Here is a 7,874-nt window from a genome sequence, read left to right as displayed (position 1 = left end):
TGCCACAGATAGCAGTGTCCAAGTATCTCTAGGCTTGAGCCAGCAAAGCACAGGCAAGGTCTGATGACCTTTGACATATCTCCCAAACTCCCACCTGTACACCTATGCCTGCCTTTTTGCCTGGCTCCCAGTTTGGTGACCCTACCACTGCTCTGCACCTCACTCTTTTTGGGTGGCCAGGTTTCTTACTCTTTTTGGGTGGCTCTGCCAGCCATGAGGCACAACCTCCACTGCACAGACAGGTCTCCTGCCTTGCTCTGCACTGTGCAGAGGAGCAGTGGGGGAGCTGGAGGGCTTCAGCACATCCTTCATCTCCTGGTGAGGCTGAAGGACTTCTGACATTCATCTTAATGCTTCCTACTCATTCACTTCATTGTCTGTAATACAATGCCCAATGCTCAATCCACGGACCCATGTCTGACTGTCAGCAGCCTTCACATCATCATGGCACTGACCAAGTTTCTAGGAGCTCCATGGGCTACAAACAGTAAATCCCCAGTGACAAAACTAATTGTTCCTGATCTTTATTCCTTTTGCCTCTGTTGTTTCTCCTGGCTTTTCCTCCAAGTTTTGGCTATGCCTGGACTTGGAAGGTGCTGGAAGGTGCTTTGTGGGTGAAAGCAGCAGCAGCCCATTTGGCTTCATTTTCCTCTGGGGAATCCTGAACCATTAAAACCAATTGACTCTTTAACTCTGGGTAGTCTCTACACTGAAAATTCTCTATCAAACCCTCTTCTGGGAAGGATGTGGTCTGCAGAGGGAGGCCTGACTGTCCTCTTGATGGTCTGCTTATCTGTGGGAGAGCACAGGGCCTGGGCAGCACCCCATCTTATGGAGCAAGAAAGGAAAATACACCTTCAAGGACTAGTCAGTAAAACCTGACCTGAGAATTCATGTCCCAGTGCTGAAATAAACCATTGTGCAGCAAAGAATGGTACACAATGTAAGCACTCAGGAAAGAAGAAAATAATTTTATCCTGATTTCTAGTGTCTTCCTGACTTGTGAGCACCCTTCCATACTCACACATGTCAGCAGAACACCGCGGGGATATATTTATATGAAAATCTGTCTGTCTCCACAGCTATCTATAGCATTTCTTCCTGTGCCCTTCACTCTATCCTATGACTATGGGTTTAGTTTGCTTTGGTTTGGTTCCAGTGCCTGGAACATCTCCTCTGCAGAGGGGGTGATATCAGCACCCTGTGTCCGAAGAGGAACGAAATACAGAGCCATCATGCCATCAACCCAGCAGTCCGGATGGGTTGGGGGGCACAGTGCAGCATCATTTCCTGGGGTGCTGCCAGTGGGGAAGGGGGTGCCCCCATGGGCCTCCCTGCAGATGAGGGCCCCCGCTCAGGAAGAAGTGGCAGCACATCAGTATGCAGAAGTGGTCGCCTCTCGCCAATAAATTAGCATAAACCACTCTAGGAGGTAAATAGACATACAAGGCGCCAGTGTGTGCAGCGTGGGCTGCGGCTTTGTCTCAGCACCACTATTGTCACGGCCCCTGCTGCACACTGACCGAGTGGGGCCGGTGTGGTGGGCTCGTACACTTTTGACTGCTGGATAAAAGGGGGGAACATAAAGAGAGGGGAGAACTTTCTTTCGGGTTTTTTTTATAAGTCCAGACGAAGTTACAGACGTCTGTTAAACGTCAATTACAGCTGAATAAAGACGTCTGCTCGAGGCTTAGTTATGGCTCCTTTCAGCCACTGAGATTTTTCCAGGGCTGGCCCGGGATGCCTTCGGCAACCTAATTTGGAGATTGTAACTCTATAAACAGGCTCTGGCATTAATCAAGGCTGGTGAAAATGCAAATGATGGCATGGAGGAGGCTTGGGGACGGGACAAGGTCCTGTGCCTTGCAACTCGGGGCATGGAGTAAAAAGAGGAAAGCAAAGAGGAGGAAGAAAGGGGCCATGCAGAGGAGTGGGGATCCATAAATAGAGAGCTCGGAGGGATTTGCTGACTTTCCTCCTGGTGCTCTGGGAATCTGGTCCCATCACGACTCTGTACCTGACTTCGCTTTCCACTGGTTAACCCTCATGGTGCCTGGCTGCATAGCTTGCTCCCAGCAATACCAAACCACCACCAAGCCAGGTATTTAATGCTTTAAAATCCTGGAGGATCACTGGGTGCTTTGTAGCATTCAGACTATGTAAGAGAGGGTGTCAGAGCAGCATGGAGACTGCAAGGAGTCACTCCTGTGGGAGAACAGCTCATGCTCTGTGTGGCTCCCCATTGCTTATTATATGGATTGTGGATATTGTCTCCATTTTGTCATGGGAAAAAAGCCTCTGAGCTCCAGTGGAAAGAGGGGGGAGGGACAAAGTCCCAGGTCAGTGTTGTCCACACTGTTAAATGCATCATAAAGATCAAAGCACTCTCCAGCAGGGACAACGTACCTTCTTCCCTCTTGAATACATCTACATCAGCAGGACAAGTGTAGAAGGTTGGAACTCTGCTTGGCCTCCTTGGCAGTATTGCCTTGTGTCCTGGGGCAGGTACTGGCGAGGAGAACCACATCCTGTTATAGCCGTGTCACAGCCAGACATTGCAACCCAGAATATAAGGGATAAGCCTGAAAATCAGAGCAATGCTGAGGTCTAACAGTGTAGGATGGATGGTCCAGAGGAGCTCTCATCTCTCTCCCTTCCTCAGATCTTCTGGGAATCGTTTTTTTGGAAACATTTGAGAGGGCAAGTGCAGCATTTTAGGGATAACAGTAACACAGAGCCCTCTTTCTATTCCTTCCCCTTGGGAAAGCATTTTCTTCTCTCATTTTCACTCTGTGAAGTGCATCCTCTCTCCATCCCAGCCTCTCATTTTTTGATTCTTTGTCATTCCCTTTCCCCAGTCTCACATGGTTACACACTTTCCTGCCTCCTCTCTATTTTGGTATCAGAAAAATCAAACTGGTAGAGAAACACAGAAGCTCTGGAAACTCCTTTCTCTGATTCCTTGGAGGAGCTCTGTGTCTATTGTACTGAATTTAATACACCCAGAGTACCAGGTTCCTCTTCGCCCCATGGTGATAGAGGTTGGAGTCCTGGCCACCTCAAATACCTTCCATGGGACAGTGACACTGCTGGGGACTGAAACCATGTGTGTATTCTCCTGGTTGTTTTTTTCACCATGAAAACTGACTGTGTGCTTCTAGAAAGCACCTGAATGACTGCCACCGACCTGGAGAGGGTCTGCAGGAGGGATTTAGGCCAGAGGACCTTCTGTGGTTATGGTTCCTACACAGCTGAGCAGTTTTCCTGCTGAAGCATCCTGAGATCCTCCCAGGGAGGTGTGAATGAAGGAGGCAATGTGCTGAGGCTGTGGGGAACCCTTTGCAGGGAGGTGGCACATGTTCATGGGTGTCTTTTGTGGGATTCCATTTTCTACAACAGGATATAGTTCAGGGAAGAGCCAAGAGAAGGACAGGAGAGCGAGACTTCAGAGGGCTGCAACACTGGCATAGGCAGAGATGCAGAGGGGCAATCCCCAAGCAGGCAGCTGGTTGTTATGGGCTGGACTGGGATTGCTGGTTGACGTTACCATAACCCGGTGTTCACATCCTTTTCTCCCTTTCATTTGGGAAGAGGGGGACAGACGGCTTTTTGGGGATCTGACAGCACCTCCAAAGAAAGGAAGGTCAAACCTTGCCGTGACGAGGTATTGCTAGGCTCAGAAGCCAAGAGACAGCAGAACAAGAAGGGATGGAGGTGGGGAGGATGGAGATGGGGGGATGGAGATCAGAAGGGGGAACGTGGATGAGGGCACAGAGCCAGCCTGGCGGACAACGCCCAGGGCTTCCTCGGGAAAAAAAAACAGGAGGACGGGGGGGACCAGCGACAGCTGGAAGATTTAATTGCTCCTCTCTGCAGACCTGCTCGGCTCCCTCCCTCTCAGATCTGCATTTCAATATGAGAGCAGCAGTAAGTGGGATGCCGCTGGAAGGGGTTAGAATGATTAATCATTTAAAAAGCAAGATCTTAATTACAGGGTGCAATTTTTGCTATTTAAGGAGTCCATTAGTTTCCAGAAAGGGAAAAAAAAATACATATATATATATATATTGCAGGTTATTCTCCTTTTGAAGAAAATGGGCGTGAGGGGCCGGGGGGGGCTGTGGCACCCAGGCTGGCGTGGCCGCCCCTGCTGTGGTGAGGGCGTTGGGGTGTGAGGATGGCGAGGGGGAGGTGGTGTCATTTGTTCCCCGAGTGATATTTTTGAAGGGTGCTGGCTGCAAGCGCTCGCCGCGCTCAACCACGCGTTGGCACAATCTGTGCCGGAGCAGGCAGACAGCTCCCGCTCAGCATCCCCTCCCCGACACGGCTCCTCCTCCCCCGGGGGCAAGGGGAGGATTCGGCCGCTGTCGGCACTAACTGACCCCTCGGCCGAAATAGCTCCCAAAGGGCGTATTGGGGGGTAATTGCCGTGATAACAGCTTGTCTGCCGGGAGCCAGGCTGAGACCTCGCGCAGCTCGTCTCGCCTGTGGCTGAGGTAGCTCCGGCCACGCTGTGGGGCTGCACACCACGGCCCTGGCGAGTGACACGGCGCATGGAGGCATGAGGGGACACCAGCTCAACGGATGCCCGCGATGCCCCGTCGGCTGCAGGCTCAGCCCTGTCTCACCCCGCGCCGCAGCCTGGAGGGAGGTGACGGGGGTTAATCGCCCACCGCCTCCCCTCTGACCCCTCTGTGGGTTTTTCTCTTGTATGGTCATTTAGCCGTCCCCTGACACAAAAGGGAGCGATTAAACACAGCTCAGGCCCTTCATGCTTTAGTGGATTAATTTGCTGATCCCCCACGGATTAAAGGTCTCGACAGGATCAGCGGGAGCAGCGGGGCAGACCCCGGCGGGAGGAGGCCAGTGATAGTCCCGGGAAAGCCCCAACCCACAGCAATCCCCCTCTCCTGGGACCTCACGGTGTCGCCGAGCTGTGTCAGGGTTCAAGGCATCGGAAGCTCCTCTAAATACTGCGTCCCACAACCCTCCTGCTCGCTTTGCCAAGCAGCCAAGGGACGAGGGACAGGAGGTACCCATCACCCTGCTCGCTCCCGGGAGCAGAGCCTGTCCTCGATGCACCCAGCAAAGGCGGATGGAGTGAGCACAACCGGCTGCTCCAGAGGAAAGGGGTGACAGTGGTGACTTTGGGGGCTGGACCCCAGTGGGGATGGGGCACATTTGCCCTCCCCAGGCCTGCGGGAAGCAGAGATTGCATCTGCCTTTAATTACTCCCTCTCTGCATATCAGATGCTCGTGCACCTTCTGCACATGAATGCTGATTAATTGCAGGGTTAGGCTCCGAGGCAGGCCGGACCACATTATTTCTGATGTTTGCTCTTTTCACGAGGAGAATAAATGCCATGAATCCACAGTAATCAGTGGCTTTTAGCTTGTCACTCTTATGACACTCTTTACTTAGACCAGGAAATGGCAAATGTGGTGGAAATAAGAACTTTATTATCTCTTTTTTTTTCCCCTCCCCTCCCAAAAGGGAGGTGTGTGGTGAGGAGGGGGAAGAAGATGGTGGGGGCATCTCATGGGAGAAGGAGAAAGAGGCTCCATTTTCCCTGTGCCCAAGGAGCTGTGCTTCTCTCTCTTCAGTGAGGGAGAGAAGGAAAGCAGCAGCATCTTCTTTGTGGAAGGAGGCTGGGGAGGTACGTCAGGCTGGGGCTGTCCTGGAGCAGTGGCAGCACTCTGGGGATGGAGGGCAGAGGGGTCTCTGCTGCCTTCCATGGTGCCCATGGCCTTGTGTGAAATACCAAGTGCAGGCATACACCGTACGGCCACCAAACAGGGACATACATCCCTGGGTGCTACATCCAGCCTGGGAGACATCGAGAGAGCAGCAAGGCTGGGGGCACCCCCAGAAAGATGCTGTGCCTCCTGGCAGGGTGGGTGCTGTGGGATGAAGCAGCATCTCCCATCCCTCATCCTTTGCCTTCCCTCCCAGCAAGCCCCGCTCTCCTCCCGGCCGAGCCCCATCGGCTCAGGTGGGAAAGTCTTTCACCGCCTCCCTCAATGCCCTGCTACCGATCTCATTGCCACCGCTTAGCTCAGTGCGAGGGCAGCCCTCTGCTTTTCAGCAGCGAACATCTGGCGTGCTGCGGGCGCCCGGCCACCAGCCCCCTCCCCGCGCCGCCCGCCGGGGATGCCTACAATTAGGCAGCCCCCGAGCCCCCCGCTCAGGTGAGCGCCCAGTTCCTGGCGATGGAGGTGTAATTAAGGTTAATCAGAAGGCCGGGGGGTCAGGGTGGTGGTAGGGAGACCCGTCGAGCCTAATGGCGGCCGTAATTAGGCAGCTGTGGAGAAGCGGTTAATGAAGACGGCAACCGTTAATAAAGCTCTTCCTGAGCAGCCTTCTGGCCCGGGTAATTGAGGGATTTGCAAGTGCCATCTCCCCCTTAACCCTGTAATGAGCAGACCCGTGGCGGCCCGCGTTAACCCTTCCAGGGACGGAGGCGGCGGCGGCGGCGGGGGCCGTTGACTGCCCCGTGGCAGCAGGGATGGGGTCGTGGGATGTGGGTTTGAGCCTCTCCCCTCGCCACCGGGTCCCCCGGGCTCCCTCTGCCCCGTGGCTTCCCCGGGAGCCCTTTGAGCCATGCTCAAAGCGGCTGGCAGAGCCTTTGCTCGCAGATGCTGTGGTTTCCCACGCCTGCTTCGGCATTATGCAATTCCCCCCCCAGCCCTCGCCACCCCCCCGGCCCCACCACCCACCAGCGCCGGGATGTCATCATCAGCCCAGGCCCTGGGAACCCACATTGTTAGCTTAGTAAATAGAGAAATCCCCACTCAAGCATTGCAAATGAGGGCAGAGGGGGAGCCGGGGAACCGCGCCGGCCACGGCGGGCCGCAGGGTCTCTCCCCTCTCTCTCTCTCTTTGAGTTGTCAGATGAATTCAGTGGTTAACAAAGAGCAAGGGAGGGAGCTGAGCTGCCGTCGCAGCTGGGCAGGGCGGTAAGAGCAGGCAGGACTGCAATGCCAGCACTCCAGAGAGCAGCTTCGGCCCTGTGATGCTTGCTGCAGGTGGGCATACACCCATGGCTGCGCCTGACGGGTACCCCAGCATCAGCAACTCCACACCCTGAGGCTCGTACTGCAACAGGGGGTGATGTTTCAGAGGGCGAGACAACCAGGGGAAAGACTGAGAGGAGCACATCCCATCCTCACTTTGCTTCTCTGCTCCTGGTTGTACCAGTGTGGCTGCAATTCCCCAGGGAGACGTGGGGACCCTGCTGAGCTACGGAGACCCAAAGCATCCTGGAAGTGTCAGTAAGGAAGTGAAGCAGATCAAAAGACACAGAAATGCTTTTATTTTCGTCTAAAATAGAAAACAATCACAAAAAGACTTCTTTTACAGAAGGGTGGTTCTGCTTCTTTGAATGGGGGCATGAAAACAACCCAGTTAGTGGAGTACCCAGTGCCAGTTCTGGCAGCAGTGATGCTACTTTGGCTATAACACAGCCAAGCTTCTCTTGGCATGAGCAGGAGGTTTTCATTCACCTCTCACTAGGGATCCTCCCGTTTCCCTCTAGCTCTGGGTTTCTGCGCACACAAAGAGGTGTTGAGAATGGCACATGCCTCCCTTTGCAAGGTGCATGGGGCCCAGAGGTGCTGTAATGAGCAGTGTCTGGAGCCAGCCTCTGTGCTGAGACCCCTGTGTGTTTGCCTCTGCACCAGCCTGCACTGCAACTGGGGGGGGGGGGGGTCAAATCTTTATGAAGATGTGGAGGTGTGGATGCCCTCCTCTGCTGGCTGCATTCGCCTGGAGCCTGAGAAGGTCATGGTAATGTGTCAGCAGCTTGGCAGGCATTCTTTCCTTCCTGGCGCTGTGAGCAGTGATGCTGATGCTGTTGCTGACACCAAGCAGTGCT

The sequence above is a fragment of the Pezoporus flaviventris genome, unplaced genomic scaffold (assembly GCF_033815535.1).
Source record: "Pezoporus flaviventris isolate CSIRO_AGI_PZ_B2104156 unplaced genomic scaffold, CSIRO_AGI_Pfla_v1 ptg000006l, whole genome shotgun sequence".
Classification (NCBI taxonomy): Eukaryota; Metazoa; Chordata; class Aves; order Psittaciformes; family Psittacidae; genus Pezoporus; species Pezoporus flaviventris.
Note: the sequence above shows the minus strand (reverse complement) of the source record.